Here is a 14286-nt window from a genome sequence, read left to right as displayed (position 1 = left end):
AGTATCTCATATCCATAATTATATAGGGTCACTGTTACTCATATGGCACTACCTCGCACGAGTAAAACAAAAATAACACAACTTAAATTCCTCAGACAGCTAGGACCGAGTGGAAAATGGAAAAGGAAGAAAGTATAATACATGAAACATTTGTTAGGATGTGAAATTACGCGATGATTACGCCAGTGTTGGAGAACAGCTCTTGCTCTGTCCAAACTCCTAGAAGTCACTTAGCTCCCATTTCCTGCGCATGATTATAAAGCAACAAAACAAATGTGTTAAAGGTGTTAAAACGAACCAATCAATCCACCTTGGAACGTGATCAGTTGCATGCCCAATCTCACCATCCTCGATTGGAACATCACTCTGACATGTCCGTCGTTGTAGGAATACACATCAGTTTGATGTGTTTGGTCACTCCACCACATATGTTACGCCATCAAAGGCGGAGAATATTCCAATTGTAACTTTTGTTTCCTTCTGCCATAATATTGTTTCATGTGAACGAAGGTAGTTATGAATATAGTACTTAATGACGACGAATTGCAACCGAGGCTTTTCTTCGTCAGTTAACGGAAAAGGCAGAGAACATGTCCTGAAAGTTTCCATACTAACTTACCATCATGACGAATATTTTGGTACTTTTGGCAGTGGCCCTTAGTTTCGCTCAACTGCAATAACTGGTTGAGTTATGGAGGAAGACGTGTTCGCTCACACAAGAAAAGCAATGTTATACACAAAACTGCATGTGTTTTGTGCTGAGTCGACTGAAAGAACAAGAGTGATATGGCGTAGGGATACGTCGAGGCTGTTGTGCCATATCAAATGATTCTTTCCCCTGACTAAGAACAAAACACGAATGCGATTTTGTATTTAATAATATCCATCTTTCACTCTTTCATAGTCATTTTAATTTTACTGTATGAATGAAATTCAAAACGAATTGGGAGTTATAAAAAGTTCGAGTCACTACGTCTAAAAATAAATTCGCGTGGCAGGTCAAAGAAGACGTCAAGATATTTCAAATACAGGTTTGTAATTCAGAAATACGGATTGAACAGTAGTATCGATCGCCCTACCAAGCATGTTAAGATTAAATGGTTATATAACAAAACTAACTCATATTTGTATGTCTTTGTAGCGCTGCCCTATAAATACGGGGCAAAATCTTCAATCGAATCGAACACATCAGTCTTACAAAATGTACGATCCGAGGTAAGTTTTTGTTAACCTCGAATTTAACTATAAGTAACGTACTTTGTAAATGACATACCGCACCAATGACACTGATGTGAACCTATTCATTTTGTCTAACTGTTCTGATTTTATTCAACACTTCTCCTAATTTTGACAGTGGGCTGAGGTTGAAAGGTAATTCAGAAAAATCAGAGGTGTTCCAAATTGCTCGTGATCTACGATTGTGAGATCGCTACTGGCTTTTAGCAAGATGGCTGTCACATTTACGTATTGAAATATACACATGAATTCACTCTGAAATGACCTGACTGCATAACACTCTTAACAGTTTTAGAGAACATTTTACATGTATGTATGACCATAGCTTATACATAAGGGTGAATTTCTTGCACACTCGTTTGTCTGTACTTCCGTCAAGCACTGTAAACAGAGTTAGAGAGAAATAAAAAGACATGTTAGATTAATTGGTCGAGTTTTACTAAAATCGCATTCAAGAAATAAATGTTTATTCGCTAGTAATCTGCATTCAGGTTTAAATCGAAATGTTCAGTTCCCGATTTACTCTATATATTCACCTATTTCAACATCAGAACATATATAAATATTGACGTAATGAATCCTAGAAAACATCTGGAACATTATACCGATTCCTGACTTATTTTACGAAATCCATGGAGGGGTTGCATGCATATATATGACTGCTACAGTCTGAGGGCCATTACTTTGGAAATCAGATTTATGATTACAACGTCCAGTATTTTCTTTACTTTTATAATCTACACTTTTCAAGCATATATATATATATATATATATATATATATATATATATATATATATATATATATATATATATATATATATATATATATATATTCTGAAATTGGTAAAATTAGAGGTTAAAATGAGTGAAACTTAGTTACTCTAACTTGTAACCCGTACATACAGAGTGAATAGTCACTTAGCAACCTTGAAAGAACATAAATATACTTAGTAAACCACCATCGAATTGGCTGCTACAAACGTACTGCCAAACTTAGGGATAAGGCAAAAGTACGGTAATGGTTTCGTACACTGAGAGGATACACAGAGTTCCATGCACGTTTGCTCCACAAACATCTTGCCAGGAACAAGTGTACAAACTATTTCATGATTCTAGAAGGTGAGTAAGCAAAACAGTGAGACTTGAACAACAGCTGACCATTACATAACACTTACATTGACTTGAAAATACTATTGCAAATTTGTACAGGACATTCATTATATATATATATATATATATATATATATATATATATATATATATATATATATATATATATATATATATATATATATATATACAGCTTCGTAGTGTGCACTCTGCGTAAAGGGTGTTTCCTGTGCATAATGGAGAAAAAGAAAGGGGCTAGCTAGTATGCGAATTTGTTTGTAGAAAGTTTATGTTTTGAGACTATTCGCAATATGCAGCATCTGAAAGGTGAATATACTGATACAAATATTATAGAATAAAACTTAAGTTCTTTAAATTAACCCACATTGTGTGATATTAATATTCGTATCGAAAAAATACATATTATTATCTTGAACGTTGATTTCAAAATCAAATTTGGAAAAAAATTAACAATAAAACAAATGACCTAAGACCATCAGATGCTGATAATTGAATGGAGAAGTAAACATTATCCAAGAACCAAAACTCTTTTAAAATATTAAATTTTGGTATCAAATATGGGATCAAATCGTTCGCGTACTTCGCATCTAAACCATCGATGGTGCATGTTGCAAGAGCGCAGGCACTCTGTGGGAGAGAAGGGCGTATGATTGCAAGATGCATGGCGATCTAAAGGGTGATTAGTTTTGTTATAGATGCGTTGCCTCTGATCAGTTACAAACATGACGCCAATCTGATTTCTGAGGAAAACTAATGAGAGAATTCCCGGGGTTAGAATCCCGGGATAAAATACGTAATTTCTTGGATTCACTTTTGATAAACGAGTTCAATCCATATAACGCGCATGTCAGTCTGTGAAAAATAACTACATTAATATCTGGCGTGGGCAAGATGCAGACACGGTTTAATAGTTAACGCAAGTCCAATTCCTTCTCTTATTTAAAATTATCCTCCAGTGGTTCATTTCTTTGAAATATTAACTTGAGAAAGACCGATACAAGCGTCGAAAGGGAATACTTTGTACATGATGCATGTGTTAAAGTAACTTAAGTATTATCTTTTAATGCCTTTTTATTTTCCTTCCAGAAATTCTTTCCTTCCTTGATACCATTTTCCAGTACCGGATTAAGGCCTTCCAGGTTCCTAAGCAATATTAAAAGTTGTGTGTGTGTGTGTGCGTGCGTGCGTGCGTGCGTGCGTGTGTGTGCTTTTTAACATAGCTTTAACAATTTTTAGTCATATCGCTACGATGTCTGCAGTGTAGCAGTTTATAGTGATTAACACCGGGGCATCATGCCGCATGCATGTATCATGATGTCCCATCTAGTCACATTATCCTGAAACCAGACCGACCAGTCCTAACACTAACCTCTTAATGATGAGCGCCTAGCGAGGCAGCTGTTAGCATCAGTTTTGTAAGTCTTTGGTATGACTCGGCTGCGGTTCGAATCCACGACCTCCCTCTTCCAAGGCGGACGCTCTAACCACTAGGCCACCGGAGCGGTCATATATATTAAAAGCTAAAATCGTAGGAAAATACCAGTGTTGCCATCAATCCAAATCAAAATACTCGTACAAGCAGATCAAAATGGCCATGTATGATTCATTTCATTTTAGCATTAACAATTAATTTGATTTTTTTTCTGGTGCCCTAAGCACGTGATTGGCGTGCTTAATGCGTAATCCTACATTGCCATTTTCCCCCTTGCAATCCATTTGTAAATCAACGGTCTAAATGCCCAGGGGCCAGGGGACAGTTTTTATGTATAAATTTAATGCCGCAATCAGCGACCTAGTATAATTTTTTAAAATAAAAAATCAAATACACAAGTGAAGTAAAAAAGGTCCATATTTTTGGATACCTATATTAAAACAAAGCATAAGAATAGTATCGACTTGACCAAAGAAGTCAATGGCAGTTAATAGCAGAAGACATTCATACCCCCAACTTTATACCTGCAATTTTCATGTCCGAAGGTCATTTATGACGCCATGTGATGTTCACAATGCAAACACAAGCCCTTTTCCTAGATGACAGTTGTGCAAAACAGGCTGATGCAACTGAAAATAGTTGTCATCCAAGCCGTTTTAGATATTCTACTTGCCCCAAACCAATGTGTTTACTGATATGGGATGCTAGCTCTTCTTCCTAGCCGACTATTAGTATTTCGCTATCAACAAACTATGGAAGGTGTACATGCCTAACATCACTTTCAAGAATAACACAAGCCAGAAACACATAATTCACAAATATATCCATATCTTTAAATAGTAAACAATAATAGCTGAAAAAGTCACACTATAGCCTTAAGTTAAGAAATTGGCCAGGGGCCAATTTACGAAACTGTATCCTGCCACCCCAGGGACGATTTTGTACTGTTCACAGATTTCGCTATGTTATGGTATCCTTCTTAACTCCGCCATAAAGTCGTGTGTGTGTGTGTGTGTGTGTGTGTGTGTGTGTGTGTGTGTGTGTATTGATTGATAGATGAGGTGCGCTGTATCACCGACATATCTGTTTACCGCAGTATTTTTCTACAAAGTTATTTTTCCCTGAACCGGTACTTCATGTCATCGCTAGCATCCCTTTCTAAGCTGTGTAGCTAATAAATTGTAGGTTTAGGTGTCAACACTTCCTAATTTTATCAGCAACCTCCCTAATGTCAGCACATTTTCTTTCGCATCTTGTCTGCCAAATTGCCAGAGTGTAAGCTTATTCATCCAACGTTAGGTAACAGTTTTAGATTACAAACTCTACAACAAGTACCATAAACATAGCAAATTCGTCTCCTAAAATGTACCGACCATTTAATATTAAGGCAGGGGACGATTTTCTTTTACCTGAGATATTTCATTTTCTATTATCTCAAGAAAAATATTTTTTAAAAATAATAATATCATTATCATAATATGATGTTTTCTTGCTGTAAACCAGAACAATAGACTGGTCAAGCTACTGACAGTTGGTATTTTTAAAGAAAAAGAAAAAAATAAGATAAACAAAAAGTTGTGCCACTGCCCAAGAACAGTGAATTTGTGTTCCCTAATATATTTACAGTACATCATTGTAACGTCGCCCTCTTTATAGTAGGGGAGGTGAAATTGGATTTGGCTGGCGTTATCTAGGGAATGAACTCCATCGATTGTATAGCCCGGTTGGAGTGGATAGATAGAACATCAACAGAGAACCGAGCAAAAAAAAAAGACTATTGGGAAGAAATAATGCAATACGACCCCCTTTAGATAAGAAAAAAAGTTAATCAATAACTATTAATAGCGGCAATATCAATTCAATCTAAGTTATGCCGATAGAATTTACTAGCTGTGCCTAATTTAGATTTATTTCATCATAATAACGAGTGGTGAAAAGAGCGCAATGTCCACGACTAATTGCATCACCTTCCCATCGCGAACCGTGTATCACGTCTTCCTCTTATCTAGTCTTCCTATTCTGAAGCTTCAACTCTTCGTGGACATCCTAGTCTGTGGCTTTCTGTCGTATTGGGGTGGGGTTCTCCCAATATAATTTGATTAAATTAAATTGAAAGTTCCACCCTGGCTCGTTAGGTTAGAAAGTTAAATTAGTGATGATGTAGATTTACAGCTCTGAGCCCCCAGTCAGCAATGCCGACGGTTAAATTATAGAGAACACGAAGATGAAATTCAATCAATAACAATTTAATAAATGTGATAATTTAAAAACGATAACTTCCAATCACTCGTCTTTCCCTCGACCAATTGACAGCCTAATTCATCCCGTGATTTACAGTGTGAGTTCGATTTTCCCCCTGTCCTTGCATCTACTCATCTATTTCTTCCCGCTGATTCTTCCTTCTTTCCGTTCCTCTAACTCCTTCTTTGTCTCTGTTTCCTCTCTACTATCTCCTCCAGCTTCGCTCCAGACTTCAACTTCTCCTTTCTTCTCCTTTCCCTCTCTATTATCTCCTCCAATTCCGCTCCCAGACTTCAACTCCACCCTCTTCTCCTTCCCTCCTTTCCTCCGTCTCTCTATCTGAGACAAGGGGACCAAACTTTAACTGGTCTGTCCCTCAAAGCTTCCTTTTGAAGCTTTCTGTACTTAGAATTTCCCGCTCTAAGATTTTCCCGCCAATAACGAATGGCTATTCGGAGTTACGCTAACCTCTTCTCTGGGTAATTTCTCTCAGCGAACTAACTTTTGCCGGAAAACGCAGGGATATCATTCTACCCAAATCAAGGTCTCCCCCCCCCCATCTCGATTCTGATTGGGTGGCGCTGTGCCCCTGTCCAATCGTCTTAGCGGCCAGTTCAACCTGTCTGTCTGTTTGCAGGGGAAAGAAGTTAGGACACTCCCACTTCTTCATGCAATTTCTTTTGATCTGGGAACATTTCGACACCTAGGTGATAACTGGCTATCGGGGGGCCCCGAGTGGCCGAGTGGTCTAAAGCGCTCACCGTTCCGGATCACTGCCATCTCACCTCTGTCTGCGTATGTTCGAGTCCAAGGCTCGGCTAGCGTGGGTACGTGGGAAAGCCTGCCAGTAGCTTCTCGTGGGTCGGTGGTTCTTTCCTGGGTTTTCCAGGGTTCTTCCTCCACCAGTTATACTGGCCGCCATATATGGCCTATCTTGTGCTGAAAAATGGCGTTAAACCCTACAACAACAACAACAACAACTGGCTATCGGGCGCCTCGCAACTCCGATGTCCGGTTCTTCTATTCTAGCCACAACAGTCTTACGTAACGGATTAGTGCTAGCCTTCGGCAATGTTCGACATCAAACAATGACCCGTCAGAATTACCTTGATTATACATGTTTCAAACTGGGCTACTCTGGGTCGGGGTAAACATGACATAGTCCTTTATTCTGAACACGTCATCTATTCCCGTACTTCCGACTTGCGTCTTCGGACTGTCCTGTCTTTCCCAGAAAGTTGTTTCCTTAAAGAACAAAATTACCCCTAAATCTCTATACGTATCACTTTACATGCGAACATAAAGTTGCCTCTCTTACGTTACTTTGAAGCAGAAATAGCTATCCGAACACTGCATAAATGCTGACCTAATTCGATAGATCATCACTCTCGCTTCACAGCGACCGACATAATTTAGCACGTGCGCGGTGTATCTAACATTACCGTATCTCTTTACCTATGCTAGCATATGCTCGATTAATATTGCATTAAATTCACAAAATTCTAGTTCACAGCAATACAAGGTTATTGAGACATTACAAATCAGATATAACATGCGATTATCGTTAATTCAAGAAAATCAGTATCGTCCTAACAGACAAAGGAAATTATTTCATATAAACCTATGAAATCCTACATATATGAAACTTTGGATAGCATGCAATCCGTCAAGTCTACCAATGAACTAGTAACTGTAAAATTAAAGAGATAAATTGCATAACTACTCTAGCATCAACAGATTTCCCTGAAATTCAATAAATAATACATAATATGGATCCTAGTCATATCAAACACATTTGCACAAAACAATCAATCAAAAATAGAAAATTACGTGACAAATTAAAATTGCGTACCTCAATGGTATTCTCTTTCAGAAATTGTGCGTTCTAGCACTAAACTCTGCCTTCTCTTACAAGACAACCACCTGGTCCCCTTTTCTTGTTTAACAAGGAAAGCACTATTCTTTTTATGCTTGCTCGGTGCCAAATTTCTCCTCTCTCAGGATTTTCAGACTATAGAATTTCGACCCAGGTCGTCACTTTAAATTCAAATTACTTCCAAAGTGTACGCCTTAATTTTCTCTGACCAGTCGTACGCATCGATTCATTAAAAAAATTCTCCAAGATAATCATTTCTTCCGTCAGATTTTGGACAGCATAGAATCTCTGGACTACGTTGCATATCAATTTCCCTTTGAAAGTGATAATTTGACATGGGTTCCTATCAAGCAGTTATGTTTGGTAGCTCAGATGTTCACTTCCTCAGGACAGCGTTGCAATGTCCTGGTCAAATCTCAATGAGTCGCAGATGTTGGCCTTTCAAGTTTAACACTAACATGGAGGGAGAAATGAAGAAAGGTCGAAGTGACTCTTCACAAAGACTTTTCTGGCTTAAATGTGATAAAATCTTAATGCTCAATGCATTCAACTTTAAGGTTCAATACTATTCCAAATTCGACACTTTACAAACATTGTGAGAGAATGATATGATCCGCCACCTGTTATGGTGCTTTGCTTATCGTTATCTAGGAGATGATCGACAACGGTTTTATTGCCCGGAGTGAGCAGACAACAAAATAAAATATGAAATTAATGGAGGGAATAACAGAGATCTGAACAAAGATATATAATATAACAACACGAGCCCCATATGTAAAATATAATAATTTAATCAGTTATATAAGCAAAATGAAACTGATCCTGACATGTGAATAATTCATTTTTTGAGAAATAGAATTAAAACATTTATGCGAAATGCAATTAGTTATAGCGATAAAACAAATTTCATGTCAGCATAAACTGGTTGTTTTCGGTCCTTTTCCAAAGAACACTGTTGGTGACAGTTCAGCGTTGCTGTATTTCTTTTCCTTCTCTCTCTCTCTCTCTCTCTCTCTCTCTCTCTCTCTCTCTCTCTCTCTCTCAATATAATAGGCAACCTAGAAATTTGTCAGGTTTGCTTCTTCTCCTCGAATCGAACATAATTCCACTATTTTATGTTCGATATCGTCTTATGGTGATTTTTCAGAAATAATCTACTGTGGTTTCAGTTCGCAACCTGACACAAGCCCCTTATTATTATAAAATTAATGTCTCTTCCCTTAGCTGCTAGTCACGTTCCTAACTGGAACCATGACATAAATAGACCTCGTAGATAAACTACTGCATCCTATTAGGGGTTGTCAATGACTAGCTTCGCCATGTCGGTCGACAGTCGCTTATTTTCCTCGGTTTAGGGAATTCACAACGTAACTGCACAGACGAAATAATAGGCTTAATGGCATGCCTTAACAAAATTATTTGCTAACTAGCGATTCATTCACATGGACATAATAACATAAATTCTTGGCATACATGCTACATATCACTTAAGAGAGATAAATTAATTCTCACAATTCGTATCAGAGTAAGGCAAGAAATTCCTACAATAAATGATTTATATATACATGCAAATCACAACAATGTTGTTCTTGGGTTTAACGCCATTTTTCAGCACAAGATAGGCTATACATGGCGGCCAGTAGAACTCGTGGAGGAAGTACCCTGGAAAACCCAGGGAAGAACCACCGACCCACGAGAAGCTACTGGCAGGCTTTCTCACGTACTCACGCTAGCCGAGCCTGAGACTTGAACTCACGCAAACAGAGGTGAGATGGCAGTGATCCGGAACGGTGAGCGCTTTAGACCACACGGCCACTCGGGGCCCCTATGAAATATTGTATGACATCCATACAATACAAGAATTGTATAACATTCAATACCAATGAATGCACAATTAAGTTCTGACCTGAAGTAAAACTGAAGGACAAATTCAAACGAATAGATTCAAGAAGAAATAACAAACTTACATCAACGAACAATGTTGTGGGGTGTAGTGGATGATCTTCGCCACTCCTTAAGGTTTTTGGTTATCGGTATCTAGGAGTTGATCGACCACGAAGGTATGGACCGGATCGAGTAATTTGTAGCATAAAATATTAATTAAGGGATGGAATAACAGAGAGCTGAGCCAAAATATAGAATAGAATAACAGGACCCCACGTATGTTAAATACAATAATTCAATCAATTACAGAAACATGAAATGACACGAGAATGATTCGCTTTCGCTCAGAAATAGAGTTACAAAATTATGCGAATTTCATTTAGAGATTATGTTGCTGATGAACAAAAATCATCATATGATTGAGGGACGGATCGAACTCAGGTTGCCGGCATAAAAACATCACCTAGTGCTTCCGGTCTTCTCAAATCACCGCTGGCAATCGGTCGGAGTTTTGGTATGATTCCTCTTTTCTACTAATAAACTCTTCGGGTAATCGACGTCTTAGTTGTGGACTGCGCCCCCTTTCCCAGTGTGCAGTCATGTGTGTGGAGCTATTTCGTTTTGTTTTGTTTTTTTTTTTTGTTTGTTTTTTTTTTTCAGCAAAGAAAAATATTGTATCTAACCGAAATATATGTTATGATTTTCTTCTGGAATCAACAAATATCCCCACTTTCTCTTTGCTTTAGATATCGTATATCTAACATCAACATAATTAGCTATGGTGATTCGCACTTAATGTACAAAGAACTTATTATTGATACAAAATCCTACTGACAGTGAATTTGTGTATTTTCTAGAACCCTCGCATTCCTACAGAGGACATGACGTCACGTTGATGGCCATCTTGAGATAATCATAGCACCACGCCGTGGATATAAATTTGCCAGCAAACAAGTCACACGCTAACTCGTTTCTCTGTTGAACAGTTGTTGTTGTTGTTGTTGTTGTAGGGTTTAACGCCATTTTGCAGAACACGATAGGCTATACATGGCGGCCAGTATTAATGGTGGAGAAAGAACCCGGGAAAACCCCGGAAAGAACCACCGACCCACGAGAAGCTACTGGCAAGCTTTCTCACATACCCACATTGGCTGAATCCGAAACTCGAACCCACGCAGACAGAGGTGAGATGGCAGTGATCCGTAACTGACAGCGTTGTAGACCACTCGGCCACTCGGGGCCCCCCTGTTGAACAGAATTCACAACTTAATTACACACAAATTATCGGACTTCACTTCTTGTCCTAACCAGGTGAATTTGCTAATTAGCTAATCGGTGACACACATTTCGTGACATGGGAAAATCATTCCTCTGAAAAAAATGACAGTAATCATTAAAGACGGATAATTTTCATATTTACACAATATATGTCAAAAGAAATACATGAAATCCTACAATTCATGATTTCTATTACATACCAAAGTTCTAAATCTGAATTCATTCATATAACAAAATATTATTTGATATTTCTGACAAACATGCACTATTATTTTGTGCTCAAAGAACAAATGAAGCGTGAATTTAAACTGAATAAATTCGATAATAACCACAGATTTGCATCAATGATTATATACTGCATGTAATCGAGACAATACCTTTGTGCTTTTCCGATCTCTCTTTCGCTATCCTCAGGGAATTCCCTCCGTCTTTCTATGGATACGCGTCTCACAAATTTCCAGACCCCTCTCCCACACACACTTGTCCAATGGACTAATTATATTGGGAGACCACTTTTGGTCCTCCGGAGTCAAGACTTCCCCTTCGGAAGAAAAATTGGACTTTCTCAATTCTACGAGGGGAGATATTCTAAAACGTCCGATTTCCGTCTGGGAACACGCAACCTCGTTTACCTTAGAAAAGCAGGATTACAACTTTACCCACCAAAATTCGTATCAATCCCATAGAAGTAAGAGTTGGAGAGTTTACCGCTGTAATCTCACATAAACATTGTGTTCTATATCTTTCTCTAACCATTAGCCAGTAACCCCCAATTAAAACTCAGTTTATACCCCAAACAGAACAGATTAATTATTACAAGTGGCCAAGTTATGACAATCATAACCAATATATCAGTCTTAATGGGTACGTAAAACGGAACCCCAACAACGTGTACTACGCAATTTCTACAACATTTAGCACCCTAACAAATATATACTATGCGATCGAGACATGGGCTTTGTGCCTTTTCAAGACTTGTTATTTTCTATGCAACTGGGTCGATCTCGCTTGCTCCTGATCTCTCAGATTCTTCCAGACCCCAGTCCCTTGGACGATTCATTCAACGAGAATAAATTAATTGTTAATTTCCCCAGGGTCCCCCAGACTTCCCGATCAGTAGAAAAACTTGGACTGACTAATTTTCGCTAGGGAGAATTCTATAAACCTCGAACTTCGTCAGGGAACACACACCACCTCATTTAACTTAGATAATGTTTAAAAACCAGTTTAGCCTGTTTCATTTACACTTTCGTTGTATGATTGTTGTCTATTATGAAAATAAAATCCCAGCCAGATGGTAATTATGCAAATATATCATTTCTCTACCAAGACGGGGTGAAAACATTGTCTGCCACTCGGCATTCATGTCAGTGTGGTTGGTCCTATTCATCAGCTAACCAGTCAGGAGAGAAAGGAGAAAGTTACGTAAGATTTGTGTAAGAGTCTTTACCATTATGAACCTCTGTATAACTACTCATATCTATCTATATGTGCTCATGGCTACATTCTGTTTGTCTGTCTGTCTGTGTATGTATGTATGTATGTTTGCATGCATGGACGTACGTGTATATATATGTAAGTATATATATATATATATATATATATATATATATATATATATATATATATATATATATATATATATATATATATATATATATATATATATATATATATATATATATATATATATAATTCATGTGTACATTTACATAATAAATGAAAGACTTTCCTACGGCGTAAATACCACCAGGGCAACAGGAACAAAGTTCATGTACTATTTACTTTGTTTTTCCTGGCAAGCCAGTATCTTTCACCCTTCACAAGATCTCCTACTGGGAAGATATTAACATTATGGAGCTTAGAAGAATACGAAATGCCAGAGGAACTACTGTACATTATGGAGCTTAGCAGAATAAGAAATGCCAGAGGAACTACTGTACATTATGGAGCTTAGAAGAATAAGAAATGCCAGAGGAACTACTGTACATTATTGGCAACAATTTTAGCAAAGATTTCATCAATGTGCAATTAAATGTTACTTTAAAATACCATATTGTCTTAATATGATACAGTCGGATCGAATACATGTTATAAATTAGAACTAACCCTATCCCTGCATAAATACAAATATTTAAAAACGACAACAGTGAAGCAAACATTAAGATCAAAAACAGAGAGGGGCAAAATGACAGCATTACTTATTGAAATGAATTATTGAAAACGTCCCCTCTCCCAAAATCAGAAGTTGGAAAAGGTACTGAGTGTATGTTCCAAAAAATGATATGAAGAAGAAAAAAACAACAAGGTTCGCTGTTGATTAAACTTGGGACTCCTGAAGAAATGACGGGTTGTTGTTATGTTGCCGCAAAAACAAAGGGGGGGGGGGTGTAAGTCAACAAGCTGAAGATCAGTCAGTAATGAGCTTACGTTATGCTGCAGTCTAGGATGGATAATATCTTAGTCTCCGTGACTATAAATAGACATTTTACTGGATTCGATATTTAGAAATAAACACTTTTTCGTAAGACTGTTATACATGGTGCATTGGGTATCCTGATCAAGATATTCCGAGAAGGTCGCTGTTATGAACATCAAAATGATTTATGAGAAATTAGCCTGAAATTTCAACTAAATTCTTTGAACGTTTAAGATTATAATGCCTTTTTTGGAGATGGAGTAATTCAATTAGTTTGGGTTTACCTATTAATTTTAGTGTTTATTTGCTTTGTTCTTCTTTTTTGTTTTGGTTTTTTCCTGTTATTTTTTATTGGTGGAGGTGTTTTTGTATGTTTTTTTTTGGGGGGGGGGGGTATGTGTGTATGTGTTGTCTTTGCAAAATTTTACACCCAGTTCTAAAATAAAGTGATTGCCTACTCGTGTGTGTTTTAGGTTATGTATCTGTTCTTGCCGATTCTAGCTGTAGTTGCACACATAAAGAGTTCTGAATATATTAACCAACACCTATACCAAACTACACAGGCAATTCCAGTATGGGCTTGATATAAGTTTTATACAAATTAGAAAATATTTGCTTGTTATCTTTCTGTATGAGTTGTCGAAGATTGGCAATTTAAGGTAATGCTATATTTCATATGCTATCAATATGACAAGTCCTTTTGACATTTGATGAAAATAGTAATCCAAAATAACGATGACGATCCACGTACGTAAGATCAGTATTTTCAAAAAGCAGTTCAAGCATAT

The sequence above is a fragment of the Sinohyriopsis cumingii genome, chromosome 9 (assembly GCF_028554795.1).
Source record: "Sinohyriopsis cumingii isolate HCF-2022 chromosome 9, ASM2855479v2, whole genome shotgun sequence".
Taxonomy (NCBI): domain Eukaryota; kingdom Metazoa; phylum Mollusca; class Bivalvia; order Unionida; family Unionidae; genus Sinohyriopsis; species Sinohyriopsis cumingii.
Note: the sequence above shows the minus strand (reverse complement) of the source record.